We start from the raw sequence: 16,376 nt of genomic DNA on the forward strand, positions 1-16,376 counted from the left end.
CCGGCCACCGCAGCCTGGGGAACTTGCCACCGGACCATGAAGCTGCCCACGGGGGAGGGGCGCCAGTTGCCGGCCACCACAGCTTGGGTAGCCCCCTGATCCGAGACTCGTAGCCGGTCCAGGAAGCTGCCCACAAAAGAGGGGCGCCGGCCGCCGCGGCTTGGGAAACTTGCCTCTCCGAGACTCTCAGCTGGCCCAGGAAGGAGGGAGGGAGGTGCTCCGGCTGCCAGCTGCCGCTGCTCAGGAAATGGCGTGCCACTTGGGGATCTCACCGCAGCAGAGTCTTGCAGTCAGTCTAGCCAGTCCAGACTGGGGTACGCTGTGTGTCCATTCCCTGCCGTGGCCCCGGGAGCTGTTCTGCACTGTTTCTGTTCACCTAGTAGTTGCTCTGGAGGAGGAACTAAGACGCGTGTAACTTACTAAGCCGCCATCTTGCCAAATTCAGAAATTTGATTCCATTATGTAAGTGCAGAATTTCCTGACTGAAGAACCTGATTCTTTTAGATGAATAATCTTTGCACAGTTACTTGCACAATATTCATACTTTGATATCTTTTCATCTCTATTTTAAGATCTCTGTGGTAAGGGACATTAGTGCCTTCACCACAGTATCACACGTTCCAAACAAGATAACTGGCACATAATCATTCCTTGAATATTACAAAATAATGAAATTAAAGACTGAATGTCCTAGATTGGACTAACTCTCAGCACTGCAATTAGATTAGGAAAAATTTTCTTTTTGCAGCGTGCAAAGCAGCACTGAGAGACTCTGGGGTCACTACCAAGGAGAAAAAAGGGACTGACTGTTGGAAAACATGAGGCCACAAAAACAGAGATGTTCACCCTCCACTGGCCTGGATTTCCATCTACAGTCATCCAAAAAATCAAAATAGTAGATATTGAGTAAAAGAAGAAAAATGAGCTCACCAGGATGAGTATAGTGTGGATGGCTTTGGCCTCAAGGGAAGGTCTGGGGGAAAGGCTGTTCCTGTGAATATGTTGGACTCGATGTTTGTGTCTATACAGGACAAGAACCATGGAGCCACTAGTCCAGACCATGAATATCAAACACATAATGTCAGTGAAATAATATATTAGTACATAATCAGCTTCAGATTTCTCTGTTTTCGGCCAAGAGCAGTATACATCATCTTTTATCAAGCTGAAGTTTTTGGCTTTCAGTGGACCTTTCACTATCACAGGAACCAATATATTTACTAGGAGATGAAGGATCCAGCAGAGGAAACAGCAGAAGCCAATGAACTTTGGGGATCTAATCTTGAGCTCCATCCAACTACTAATCCTGGGGTCAAGCTTAATGACTTGGAAGCCATTGTGGAGGCAGGTGGTGGTGAAGGAAACCCCTGAGGCCACTCTGTGAAAATAGAAGAGAAGTTTACATCTGGTGTCATCAAGGAAGTATGTCAATTCAAAAGCTGCCATTGTTTGAGGGACTCCTTTGGAGTAAAGAATCAAGGAGTTGGCTAAGACCAGTTGGTTGAGAATCAGATCTGTGGGTCTAAAGTTCTTTCCAGTAAGCAAAGCAAAGTTATATAAACAAAGGAGTGAGGAATTTCCCAGGATGCCATCTCCTGTCTGTATGAGGAAGATAATTCCCATTTCCAATTTAGCAGACTCCATCACATCAACACCTAGATTTTAATTGAAGTCAGAGGAATCAGTAGAGAAACAAATGAATATATTTTACCATCATCATGACCAGAGATTTCCAGCACATAACATAACCAATATTTTCTCACTTGAAATGGGCCCATGTGTCCAAGACCTATTCACTGAAGATTTTACTGGAAAATAATGGACTGTATTTTTGTAATCTTTGTCCAGGAAATCATTACCAATCATAGGCTAAAACAGAGTATATAAAGTATCTTTATTGAAATTAAAAATCTTATATATAAATCTACTCTAAGATGAAGGATACCTTCCAAAATATTAAAAATAAAACAATGGACATTTTAAATGCATACCAGAAAAAAATAATGGACATTTTAAATGTATACCAGAAAAAAAACCAGAAGACCAAAGCACTCTTACTACTGCTATTAAATAATTAAGCTAAAAGAGGAAACAAGATGGCTAATGTATTTGAACAGCAATTCTTAAAACTCTAGTCATAAAAGTAAAATTTCTCACAAATGATCAGAAGATGCTAATTAGGTTATGACTTTCTAGGTTTCATAAATGCTATGTATGTTTTTGCAGAAATTTAATTGTAGATTTACTTTCCTCTGAAAGAAACTTCCCATTGTTTATCTTATCTTTAAAAAACAAGAACTCCCCAAGTACAATTTATAATTTGGAGCACTTTAACTTGGCTTGGATGCTAATGATTTGTTCAACCATTTGAAGGACAGAATTATGAATATCTGCACAATGAGCTAGTTTTATCATCATTTTTAACTCAGCAGCTTTATTTGTTTTATTATTATTTTTTTGCATGGGTAAGCCCCAAGAATCAAACCCGGGTCTCCAGCAAGGCAGGTGGAAACCTTGCCCGTGCAACACCATCACCCACCCTCAGTAGCATTTTTGAGAAGAAATCCAATGCTTTTAAGCATATTCAATTTAGGATTTTCAGGATATTCAATTTGGGATTTTTTAACTTTTTCACACTCATGTTTCAGTTGTTTTACTTCATTACATATAATGACTTAAGTGAAATAAAGAGCACTGCCCTCTTGGTGAACTTGCTCTTCAACCCATGGGAAAAGAATTGTGAGAGTCACAGGATGTGCTGCACTAATGATGACCACTCCTATTCCAAGAACACTCATCAGAAAAATTCACAAAGGGAATGCAGAGAAGGATTTATTAATTCCATAAGTTAGTCAGACAGAGGTGAGTTAAGGGAGAATTCTATCTGTGTTTGGAAATGAGGGAAAACCGCTCTAAGAGGATCCCAGTACAACAGCGTTCCCTCCTTGGATGGGGAGACCCTGGGCCTCTGTGAGAGCTGGGAAGCAGGTTGAGTGAACATTCATCTGAATTTAAGGCACATTTGTATAAATTCAAAATTTCCACTATAAACTTTAAAATTTTTAAAAGACTGCCTAACTGAAAAGGGAAAGTGAAGAAATCATTGTTGAAATAAAAATATAAGAGGATTTAAACAGGGAAGGTAAATCTGAGAAGGAGAAAAGCTGAGAGTTATTTGAAAGAGAAACCCTAAATGAATTTAAATAATAAAGTCATAAATGTGAAAATGTTTTGAAGGCATTGATAAAGTTTGTAAAAGCCTGGCCCATGACAGGAGCCTGTGAATCTTGACATTGCTTTGGTTATTGATCAGCAGTCCTTTGAAGAACTGCAGACAGACACTGGACAATAAATAGTCACAATTTTCAACTGAGGTTAGGAGTTCTAGGGAGACACAGGAAGGATCTAAATTAAGGTCCTCCTCCCTTCAGACAGAGGGAGATAAACCTGCCCACCAAACAGGATCTCCAGTCAGAATGTTTGTTTCAGTCACAATATTTAAATGTCCAGTTTGTTTTTTGGTTTGATAAGTAGTTATCTTAGAGGGTAGAGAAAGTAAAAGATTAATAGAAAAGTGAAAATAGTAAGGCACTTTCAAAGTCTGGTTAAAAGGGTAATTCTTATATCAGCAGACCTTAAAGTCCTTAATTAGTCTCTTTCCACTGAACCCATCATCTTCAGCCATACATTTGTTTCTAAAAGTTTGGGTTTCCTAATATGGAACATAGAATGAGACTTTCATCCCTAAATGCAAAATAAATGTTAGCACTTTTCTACTGAGGAAAGAAGTTTTAAAACTTCTACATTTAGCCCAACCTAATCCCACAAAAGCAAAACAAAACAAAACAAAAAACTCATAACAACTGTCATCCATATACCAGGTGCTGGCTTAGCAACTGGGACCTCATCATCGTCAGTTTAATGCTGCTAGTTACCTGCCTTGTAGTGTGGCACGTTTTGATAAATGCTGTGAGCTTTGATGTATTTAGTCTTGAATAAGAGAAGGAAGATTTCTATAACAGGAAGGAGAGAAGCGACATATCAGGCAGCCCTGCCTCAAGTAGGCTACTGTGTCCTCTCAAAGACCATATGTCCTGTGTGAATGTGTGTGTGTGTGTGTGTCAGGGGGGTTGTGAATGTTGTTTTATGTTCCAATCCTAAAATCAGAATTATTTTTTCATATACTGGTTTTTCTGAGAAGAAAGAAAACCACCAATCTGATACTCATCTGGAAAAAAAAATAGACACTTACCAAATTAACATTTGCTTCCAGGACACTGTGTGCAGGGGTAGCATGTGTGCAGGTGTGGAAAGAAGGCATCCAAACCTTGAGATAAAGGTTGGGACACAGTGATCTCTTTTCCTCTTGGGTAATGATTTATCATTTCTCCCGCAACAGCAGTGACAGTTTCTGCACAGGGAGTGGAGATTATCTCTGAAGATTAGCCATGATTTGTGCAAATTACTGAAAGCTATTAAAAGTGTATAATAAAATATCCACCAGGAGTGGCAGGAGCAGCTGGAGGGGAAATTACCTTTGAAATAAATCAATAAAATTTTAATTGAAGGAAACTGTGATTTTAACAAGTGAGAGATGGAAACTACCGATGTGGTTCTGCAGCATTCTTAATCAACTTCATGGTTTGGTCTCCAAAGTATGATTCTTGCCATTTCTGAGACCACTGAGAGTATTATGAGAAGATAGCACACATGATAAACTGTGTGCTAACAGATGAGATAATCTAGATGAAATGGACATAGTCCAAAAACCAATAGACTACAAACACTGACTCAAGAAGAAATTATAGATCTCAGCAAACCAATCACTAGTAAAGAGATTGATTCAGCAACTATAAACCTCCCAATGAATAATGCACAGGACCAAATGGATTCACAGGGGAAATTCACCAAATATTCAAAGAAAAATTAATACAAATTCTGTTCACAATTTCCCAGAAAACTGAATGAGAGGCTAGACTCCCTAATTCATTCTTTGAGGTCAACAAAACCAGACAAAGATATCACAAGAAAAGAAAATTACAGACCAATATATCTTATGAATATAGATGCAAAAATCCTCAATAAAATAATAGCAGACTGAATCCAACAGCACATTATAATAGGAGGCTGGGGTGGGGTTTCTATAAGATCCTGCAACCCCATTGATGGACATATAACTGGAGGAACTGAGAGTGAGGACATGAATGGACATTTGCACACTGGGTTTATGGGGCTGTCTTCATGATTCACCTTAAGACATAAAGCCCACCCTAGTAGCAGCAAGCTGCACCATGACTGCAGTCTCCAGTGCTGCTGCCATGTGGCTGAGAGATGGGGGGTGACAGCCACTGCAAGGAGGGTGAAATTCATCAGGTTTTACTGCAATTTACAAACCTCTACCTCCACTTCTTTCCTCGGTACTTCATCCACTAGACTCCAGAATTTCAAACAGTTGATTCAGAGAGTCACTGCCAGTTCATTAGATATTTTGGTGGAGGGACTGGTTTCTATAGAATCCTACTCTGCCATCTTCCCACAAACACCATGGTTACTGTTTAATTATATTTGTGGTGCTAATCCATGAGATACATGACTTAAACAACCCCTTCCAATCATATTCACCTTTTACATGACACTATTACTTATAATCCACTAACGTACTATTAACACTGGCCCCATTCCTATGCATTGTCTCCTTCATAATCAAGTCTGTACATATTAGATAACGATTCCCCTACTCTAGCTTCTATCTCTAGGTACCCTGTATTCTACGTTTTAAGACTGTGAGTTCACATGAGTGAAGACATACAGTATCTATCCTGTTGTGTGCAGCTTATTTCACTCAGCATTATGTCCTCAAGGTTCATCCGTGTTGTCATATGTTTCAAGACATTCCTTCTTACTGCAGCATAATATTCCATTATGTGTATATATCAAACTTTGTTTATCTACTCTTCTGTTGATAACATATATATATATAATATATATATTTTGTTTCCATATTTTGCCAATTATGAATAATACCATTATGCATTTTGGTATCCACATGTCTGTTCATGTCACTGCTTTCAGATCTTTGGGGTCTATTTCAAGTAGTGGAATTCCCAATAGTAAGGTAACTTGTTATTTAGTTTTCTGAGGAACCACCAAACTTTATTCCACAGAGGTTATAACACTATATATTCCTTTTGGCAGTACCATTACACATTCCCATTGGCAATGGATAAGTGTTCCAAATTGTCCACGTTCCCCCCAATAATTGTAGCTTCCATGGTTTACTAAGCAGATATTCTTATAGGTGTGAGATTATATCTCATTGCAGGTTTGATTTGCATTTCCCTAGTAGCTAATGAAGATGCATATCTTTTCCTATGCTTTCTAGCCATTTGTATTTCCCCTATGGAAAAATGTCTACTCATATATTTACACATTTTGCAATTGGGTTGTTTGTTATTTTTTTATTGAGCTCTTTGTATATATTGGATATCAAACCCCTATCCAATATATGCTTTCCAAATATTTTCTCCCATTCAGTTGGCAGCTTCTTCACCTTTTTTTTGACCAAGTCCTTTGTACTTCAGAAATATTTGATTTTGAAGAATTCCCATTTATCTTTTTTTCTTCATTGCTTGTGCTTTGGGTGAAAGATTTAAGCAGCTACTTCCTATCAGTAGGTCTTGAAAACATTTCTGTTTTCTCTTATAGGAGTTTTATGATACTGGGCTCTTATAATTAGGTCTTTGACCCAATTTCAGTTAAGTTTTGTATAGGGTGTGTTGTAGGTGTCCTCTTTCATTCCTTTGGATATGTATATCCAGTTTTCCCAGCCCATTTATTAAAAATACTATGCTGTCCCAATTCAATGTATTTTGGAGGCTTGTTGAAAATCAACATATCTGGGGATCTATTTACAAACTTTAAAGTAAGTCACATTGATGAATAGGTCTCTATTTGTGCAAATACAATGCTGTTTTGACCAGTGTGTCTTAATAACAAGCTTTAAGTTTGGGAAGTGTAGGTCTTCCCTCTTTGTTCCTTCTTTGAGGATGATTTTTGGAAATTCTAGGCCTCTTCCCTTCCAAATAAATTTGGTAAATGAATTTATTTTTTCTAAATAAAACTTGGAAATTTTTTTCCAAGTCTGTAAAGCAAGGTGTTCAGAATTGAATTAGTTTTGTGTTGAATTTATAGGTCAGTTTTGGTAGAACTGATATCTTAATGACATTTAGCCTTCCTGTTCATGAACATGGAATATCTTTCCACCTATTTAGGTCCTTATTTGATTTCTTTTGGCAAATTTGTAGCCTTCTGTGTATAAAACTTCACATCCTTAGTTAAGTTTCTTCCTAGATACTTGATTTTTTTAGTTGCTGTTGTGAATGAAATATTTTCTTAATGCCTCTCAGTTGGGTTATTACTAAGGTATAGAAATATTACTGTTTTTTTTGGACATTAATCTCATATCCTACCATTTTGCTAAATTTGTTCCTTAGCTCAAGTAGGTTTGTTGTGGATTTGTCAGTATTTTCCACATATAGGATCATGGCATCTGCAAATAATGAGACTTTTACTTCTTGCTCATTTGGATCATTTTCTTTCTTTCTTTCTTTTTTGCCTAGTTCTTCTATCTAGAACAATGTTGAATAATACTGGTGACAGTGGTCATCCTTGACTCTTTCCCAGTCTTAGAGGAATGAGATTCTACCCATTGAATATGAAGTTGGCTGTGGTTTTTTCATATATGCCTTTTATCAGTTTGAGGAAATTCTCTTTGATTCTTACCTTTTGGGCTGTTTTTATCAGAAAAGGATGCTGAATTTTGTCAAATGCATTTTCAGCATCAATGGAGATGATCACATAATTTTTCCCTTTTGATTTGTTCATGTATTGTATTACATTGATTGGCTTTCTTATGTTGAACGACCCTGACATGCCTGGAACCAACCCTATTTGGCCATGGTGTATAATTCTTTTAATGTGTCTTTTGAATCAATTTGCAAGTATTTTGTTGAATATTCATTAGTGAAAATGGCCTGTAGTTCTCCTTTTGTGTAGTATCTTTATTAGGATTGGGTATTTGAGTGATGTTAGCTTGATAAAATGAGCTAGGTAGGTTTCTTTTTTCTTCAATTTTTTTGAAAGTTTTAGACAGAAATGGTGTTAGTTCTTTCTGGAATGTTTGTATAATACTTGATTTTTTTCATTGCTATTGTGAATGAAATTTTTTCTTAATGCCTCTCGGGTCATTACTGCGGTACAGAAACATTACTGATTTTTTGCACATTAATCTCATATCCTACCATTTTGCTAAATTTGTTTCTGAGCTCAAGTAGCTTCGTTGTGGATTTCTCAGGATTTTCCACATATAAGCCTTGGGCTTATCTGTGTAGAGAGGTTTGAAGACTGAGTTAATCTCTTTACTTGTGATTGATTTGTTGAAGTCTTTTATTGCATCTTAAGTCAGTGTAGGCTGTTCATGTGTTTCTAGGAAATTGTTCATTTCCTCAATGTTAGCTAGTTTGTTGGTATACAGATGTTCATAGTATCCTCTTAATGATTTTTCTTATTTCTTTGGGCTCCTCCCTCTCATTTCTGTTTTTCTTTATTTACATCTTCTCTTTTTGCGTTTGTCAGTCTCACTAAGGTTTTGTCATTCTTATTGATCTCAAAGAACTAACTTTTGGTTTTGCTGATTCTCTCTATTCTTTTTGTTGCTGTTGTTTTCCAATTCACTTATTTCTATTTTAATCTTTATCATTTCTTTTCTTCTACTTGCCTTAGGGTTAGTTTGCTTTTCTTTCTCTAACTTCTTCATTTTTCCAGTTATGTCTTTGGAGTTAGTTCTTTCTTCTTTTCAATATATACATTTAGAGCTATCAATTTCCATCTCAGCACTGCCTTCACTACATCATGTAAACTTTGATATGTTGTATTCTCATTTTCATTCATCTCCAGATAGTTAGCAATTTCTCTTGCAATTTCTTGTTTGACCCACTGTTGCTTGATAGTGTGTTGTTTAACCTCCTTATATTTGTGAAAGTTCTATTTCTTTGGTGTTTATTGATTTCCAGCGTCATTTCATTATGGTCATAGAAAGTACTTTGAATAATTTCAATCTTTTAAATTCACTGAGATTTGTTAGAGCTAATTAATTTATCACATAGTTTAGGTTCTCTGTTTCCTTATTGATTCTCTGTCTGGTTGACCTATTTTTAGAAGAGAGTTGTGTATTGAAGCCACCCACTGTTATCGTAGAAACATTTATTGCTCCCTTCAGTTTTGCCAACGTTAACCTCATGTACTTTGCAGTGCCTTGATTGGGTACATAAATATTATAGATTGTTTATCTTCCTAAAAAATTGTCCCTTTTATTACCATATAGTGTCCTCTCTACTCTCATGACATCTTTGCATTTTAAAGATGTCATGAGACATCTATTAAAAGTCTATTTTTTCTGATATTAGTATAGCTACCCTTGCTTTCTTTTGGTTACAATTTGCATGGAATTTTTTTCTATCCTTACACTTTCAATTAATTTGTATTCTTGGGTTTAAAATGAGTCTCTAACAAAAAGTATATAGATGGATCATGCTTTGTAATCCATTCTACCAATCTGTAGCTTTTAGTTTGGAAGGTTAATCTATTAATACTCTGAGTTACAACTGTAAAAGCAGTACTTAAACCAATCATCTTACCTTTTGGTTTTTATTTGTCAAACCTATTTTTTCTCTCTCTCTCTCTCTCCTTTTCCTTTAAGTTTGCCCTTACTAATACTATTTAATTATGTGCCATTCTCCAGACATCGCTGCCTTTTTTCAGCCTACAGATCTTCCTTTAATGTTTCTTGCAAGGCAGGTCTCTTGTTAACATATTCTCTCAGCATTTGTTTATCTGTGAAGATTTTAAACTCTCCATCACTTTTGAAGGACATCCTTGTTAGATAAAGAATTCTTGGCTGACAAGTTTTTTTCTTTCATAATCTGAAATATGTCATACCACTGCCTTCATGCCTCCATGATACCCACTGAAGAGTCATTACTTAGTCTTATGTGGCTTACCTTGTATGAGGTGCAATGTTCTTAAATTCTGCAATTCAAAACATTTAGTTTCTGGTAAGTGGACATTGCTTCACGAATCCAGAAAGTTTTCGATTTCCTCTTTTTGAAGGTGTTTTTCCAAGTACGTTTGACTTTTTGATTAGTAGAAACTGTAGATAATTGTGGTGTTGTTGGATGAAAGAGTTGGTTATTCTTTATCTGAACTGTAGGGTGAAGCACCCTAAATCTTAGGCTGTAACACAAAGAATGAGAAAGGGAAATATTCTAACAAGTGTCAAAAAATGTGGTCATAATATTGACTGATATCACAGAGGACGAAAAGATTTTTTTTTCCTGGTAAATTCGAAGATAACATGATTCAGAAAAATGTGCTTTTTCTAGCCTAGATCTCTTATCTCCACAATTTGTGATATCCTTGCTTTGTTTATCATTTGTTTCTGGAGTAACCACAGCTTTGTTTTTTCCTATTAGTGTTCACGGACTTCAAAAGGAAATCCTTCTATTGATGCATGTTTGGGTCTCAATTTGGATTTTGTGTCAAAGTCCTGTATCAAATGTAAATCTGGTGACATCTCTGGATGGCTTTGCTTTGTCTTCACTAAACTAAAGGTAAATATGCTGGGATGCAATATTTTTTTCTAAATTGACTTCATGAATAAGAGTGATGGCATAGTGAGGCACTAGAGAGTTTGGCAACCTGACTTCTTTTTCATCTGGGGCACGCAAATTAAGCTATCTTTTTTTTTTTTTACAATTTTAGTGAATTTTTAAATATCATAAGAAGAAACATATACACTCTCATCACTACCGGCAGAGATGTTCAAAAGGCTGACAGGGTTGTCCTGGCCATTTACAACATGGTGATCTGGCCTTTGCCAAGTTCCTAAATGATTTCTGCTGCAAGGAGAGTTAGTGGAACTGGTTTCAGCCATGCAGACTGTTCCATTGCCCTGACTTTGGACTAAGATGGGTCATGTTTTCTCTTATTCTGGCATCATGGCTTTCAAGCCAGTATTTGCCACATGTTCCTCTTTGTGAGGAGTGTGTTTGGATGATGTGCTATTATTGCTAAACCCTTCCTCTTTCTGAAGCGCACAACTTGCAAGAGTAACTATTTCAATTTCTTTACTGTGAAAGCTTTGCATCTGTACTTCTCTGACTTGAGAGTTCTTTGAGATGATCTGGGAGCTTATATCCTGCATGCCCTCCTTGGGGAGCATGAAGGATCAGACTTGGATGATGACCTTCAATGAAATTCCCACACAGCACAGCCCCAAGACCAAAGGAAAAGCCAGGCACAAAGTTACCCATGAGTTTTAATTAGGAACTTACAAACAGGAGAAAATTCTTCCAATGGCGACCAGTCGGGAAATGGAAATCAGCACTCTGCAAATGGAATTCAGTGCTCTGCATTGACTAGAGGAAGAGGGAGGGCATTTTTGGGAACAGTAACATATCAAGGTTTCCAGGAACATTCTATCAAGAAAGTTTCCATAATTTAAAGTCTTTGTAGTTGTAATTAACTTTGACCCAGAAAGATTTTCCTCCTTAAATTTTACCCAAATTTGACCACAAGAAATAAATGTCCTTTTCTGTGAACTTTCTGCAACTTTTTATATTTATTCAAGTTTTGTTCTACATTTTCTTATTCCTTCAACCTGCAGATTTCTGAGACAGTCTGTTATAGTTGGCAATACTACGCACAATGACAGTCAACTGACTGCAGCACAGTCAAGCAAATGAGTTACCCCTCTCCACACCAAAGAAGCAGTCTACGCTTGGATCAACCATGTGGATCCTAACTGCTTTGCAGCTATCTGCAGGAGGGCTACTCATCCATCTGGAGAGCAACAAGCATGTACATAGTCGCTCGGCAGTCCCCATTCATCTAGGAAGGTAGCCATGCCTCCCCACTTGGAAGTTGTACATATCCCAGGATTATCCCCAGGAGTCTCTGTTCCTAGTATTCATGCATTTTTTGACCAGCAGCTCCTTGGTCTCCTGGCTGGCTCATCAAATATTCCAATCATTCCAATCCAGCACAGACCCAAGACCAAGGAACAATGTCAAACAGAGAGTTATCCATGAGTTTTAATTAGGGACTTTCAAACAGGAGAAAATTATTCCCAATGACAGCCCATTGGAAAATGAAATTCAGTGCTCTGCATTGACAGAGGGAAAGGCAGAATTTTACAGTGGGCATTTTAGGTAACAGTAACATTTCAAGGTTTCTGGGAAAACGTGGGTCACATTCTCTTAGGAGGGTTTCTGTGATTTATGGGGCTTTGTGTTTGTAATTAACATGTGCCCAGAAGAATCTTTAGAATACAGTTCCCATTAGATGTGTAATTAGATAAGTGGCTTGACCATTCTTTCTCCCTTCTGGAGGGGCTGTTTTTCTTCTTGCCTGTGATATGGTCACACAAGTTGCTGGATGCTTAAGGCTTTTTTTCTCTCTTCCTAAGGGAGGGTGTGCCAGTCTCTGGTTTCCCACAGATGAACACTCATTTCCTACAGCATCTGGGCTGAGCTCTGTGGACAAAGTAGGGTTTATTTCTACATCTCCTCTTCCAAGTTTGAAGAGCGGCATTTTCTCATTATCCTGATGATATACAGGTAACATACATTCATTACAACTTTCTGACACTTAGATCAGCATGTGGGAAACTGGTTCTGAGAACTTGAGCACATGTGTCTTTGGGAACATTCAGGGGTATGGGTATAGGCAGTGAAAGAGAAGGCCAATTAGGTGTTTCAATGGGGGCTGTGAGCCAGAGGGTTTATCCTGTAGTTTGGGGATGGCTGCTGGAGATAAATCTTTGATATCAAGAATGATAGGAATGTCTTGTGCTGAATCAGTCATACTTTCAATAGTAAGTCTTTGACTTTCAGTGGCCTTCTAGTCATCCTATCCTAAGAGCTAGCGGTCCCTGCTAGGAATCAGAGCAGTAATCCCTAGTTCTAAGGGCCAGCCAGCCTTTCTTCACATGTCTTTTTTGTTTCCTTGGTTTAGTGAAAACTGAGAGCTAGAGCCTCACTAGGATCTTCTTCCTTTCCTCTTACACTGGGACTTCTGGTGGTTAGAAGAATCTCTTCAGGGAGAGTAACTAGTTTCTGCAGAGGTTTCCTTTACCTGCACAATGTCCCCAAGTGGGGAGTGACAGGAGGTGCTGTGAGACAGGAGAAAAAGTTGTTTCTGCTCCTTCTCGGATTGGGAGACATCATTCACATATTCTTGAGTTAGCGACCAGGTGACTCAGGATATGAACTGGGAAAGGAACTGTAAGAGACAAGGGCCAAAGAGAAGAACCAATAATAGCAACAGTAATGGTACCATACGGGATACCAGCAATGATAGTAACAAAGTGAAATAGGAGAAAAATGAAGATAGCCATGACTGGGTCCCATAATTAGCATCCTGGACCTTTTGAATGATTTCTATGTTTGTTTTTTTTTTTTAAGATTTTTAAGATTTTCCTCTACCAGTCAAGTTTTATTAATGTAAAACAACAGATTTCATTTATGATTGCACAGGTGCCTCCTGCAACGGTAGTGAGAATGTCTAATGCTCTCCTATTTTGTGTAACAATTGAAGCTAGGTTATTTATTTCCTGTTGTTGGATATCAATACCCTGTACCTTTGCATTCCAGGATAGTTGTAATGTGAGGGAAATACCATTCTAATAGTGGGATTCCTGTAAACCAAAATGGGCTGTAAAAGATGATGCATGCTATACCAGTTTTCTTCTCAAATAAGATAGTCATGAGCATGAAATCCAAATTCCAGTCTTTTAAGAAATGGCTTTTTTTCCCATTTTGGGCGTTAGAGTGAGGTTTTAAGAAAGGAACCTAGATTAGGTATTTTCCCAGAAGAGGCCATTTTTTGGGTTTCAAGATAGTGGCATTAACAATGATGGATACTATAGTACAAATTCCTGTCCATGCCCAAGGAAGTACAAAGTATGCAATGTTCCCACATAGGTAATAAATACCAATACCTGCAAGTATCAGGGCTGTGGATGATCCAGAGGGGATAAAATATAAATGTAGGTGGGTAGAGAAGTGAATACTTAGGTTCCACCATACACTATATTTACACATAGAGAAAATAATGAGGGTCAGAGAAGAAACAATAATAATCCTGATTGGGTTCCCAAACCAACAGTTCAGTTCATTTATAAGTATGGATGGTTCCTATGAGAGAACAGTAAGGAGTTTATAGGGCGTTTAAGGTGAAGAGGGGTGAGATAGTAAGAGGAAGAGTTGGTGGAAATAACAGGAAGCTCATTGCGTGGTTTAGATAGAGGTCAAGAAAAAAAAAAGACTGGATTTGCTGCCACTGGCAGTCTTGGAAGATGCCTTGAAGAAATTTGTCTAGCAGGAAAGTTAGGAGCTGTTGTTCTAAAGATTCTGGAAGGTGAGGAAGTAGAGAGATTATTTCAGTAAGGAAATGGAAGAGTGAAGTTTTTTGTATGAAATGTCATGACCTAGGACTGGGGAAGGGCTGGTAGGGGTGACAGGGAATATCTGGGAGAATGTGAGATCTTCTATTGGGCATATGTTTGGTTCAGTAATTAAAGGGGAAGAGGGAATGCTGACAACTCCTATAAGAGAGACTGAGGAAGTGGATAAAAGTCCTGAATGTTTGAGGAGAATCAAATATGTAGTCCCTGTATTAATTAAAAAGGAGATCAGCTTACCTTCAACTTTGATAATGACCCTTGGTTCAGACTTACTCATGAAGATGTGGGGCCATTTCGATCCAGGGACCCATCAGTGTTCTTTAATCAATCCGAGGAAGTCAGGAAAGAGAGATTCTGGCTCTGGGTCCACAGGGTGTGCTGGAGGAACTTTCCTGGAAATAGGGTTTTCGGGGTGGCTTAACTTCCAATGACCCCTATGATGACACACCAGGCGCAGTCCTGGTGGGGCCTAGGATTTCTGTCTGACAGCCCAATATCCAATGACTGTCATGATGACACACTGGGAAAGGTCCTGTTAGGAACTTCGGATAGCAGAAGAGGGGTTAATGTTCTGATATTTGAATCTGAGGGCAGCAGCTAGGAGGGAGTCTTTGGCCTGATCTCTTTTGTGTTTTTCTAATTTAATTTCCTCCTCTCTATTGTTAAAGATCTAAAAGGCTGTTTCAGTTAAGTCTTTCTGAGGTCTTTGAAGGTTATGAATAAACACACTATATGCATTTTCTTAGGGTTTTATTTGTAAACACGTATTATCATTTCATTTGGGTAAATACCCAGGAATAGAATTGCTGGTTCAAATGATAAGTGTGTAGTTCATGTGGAAGAGGTTCAGGGTGTGTCAGGAAATGGAATGAGCCTGGAAGTGGATAGTGGATTCAGAGAGTTTTCCTTTCAAGAGAGTTGATGTCAATTAGTATTGTGATGGAAATAGGTCAGTAGTGAGTAAAGCAGATAACTGAAGAGAGGGAACATGAAAAATAGCAAGAGTAAACCTATCTAGCTGATAAGGGGAGATAGGATCCAGAGCCCACTTGATGCATTGAGTCTTGAGGATAGCAGGGACAATTCACCTACAGAGAAAGAAGAAAGAGAATATCAGTACCCCTACAGCCACACTTGTCAATTCAGGTGGGCATTAGTGGGAACTTCTTTTCTACTTCTATTTTCATAAAGAAGTACAATATGAGGTTGTTCACTGAGCAAGATGGATCAGTACAATGTGAGAATGGAGTGGAAATGGAGGGAGATATACGAAGAGTGGTCTTGGAAAGAGAATGGGAAATACAGTGGGGAAAATTGGTAAGATTGTATGACACGTCTGAGGGGCCAATGAGGATTTTCAGCATGCAACTTTTTGGTAAATTCCATTTAAGTATAATATTCATAAAAATGCACAAATATAGGTGTATAGTTCAACACATTTTCACAAGAAGTACATACATGTACTTGTGTCACAAGTACCAATATTGATGGTCAAACAATACTGGAATCACAACATTTCAGTCAATCCCTCTTTCATATTTTTATTTAAGAATTCTTACTTGTATAATATCTTGCAAATGGATGCAAATAATAACATCTTTGAAGTCAATCTCTTGCTTTTTCCTACTGACAAGAAGTTCGTGTAGGAGATTCACAGCTGCCATCAGCAAAGCTCCCGTGGTCAAATAAAAGGATTTTTTTCCACCAGGGATCAGAACCCAGTCATAACATGATCACACTGTAATCCTGCAAAGGGAAAGCAATGATGTCACAAAAAAATGAGAGGGTTCCTCAGGTCCCGCCCACCAGTCGAAGAAGGAGATGTTCTGGTTCCAGCTGTGATCCACTATGCACG

The 16,376-nt window shown here is 38.0% G+C and overlaps 1 pseudogene; it reads right to left on the minus strand.

The window, feature by feature from the left end:
* Positions 1-690: 690 nt before the first annotated feature.
* LOC143658405 (beta/gamma crystallin domain-containing protein 1-like) lies at positions 691-14,814 on the minus strand (annotated as a pseudogene).
* Positions 14,815-16,376: the final 1,562 nt, after the last annotated feature.

This window comes from Tamandua tetradactyla, chromosome 16, assembly GCF_023851605.1.
Source record: "Tamandua tetradactyla isolate mTamTet1 chromosome 16, mTamTet1.pri, whole genome shotgun sequence".
Classification (NCBI taxonomy): domain Eukaryota; kingdom Metazoa; phylum Chordata; class Mammalia; order Pilosa; family Myrmecophagidae; genus Tamandua; species Tamandua tetradactyla.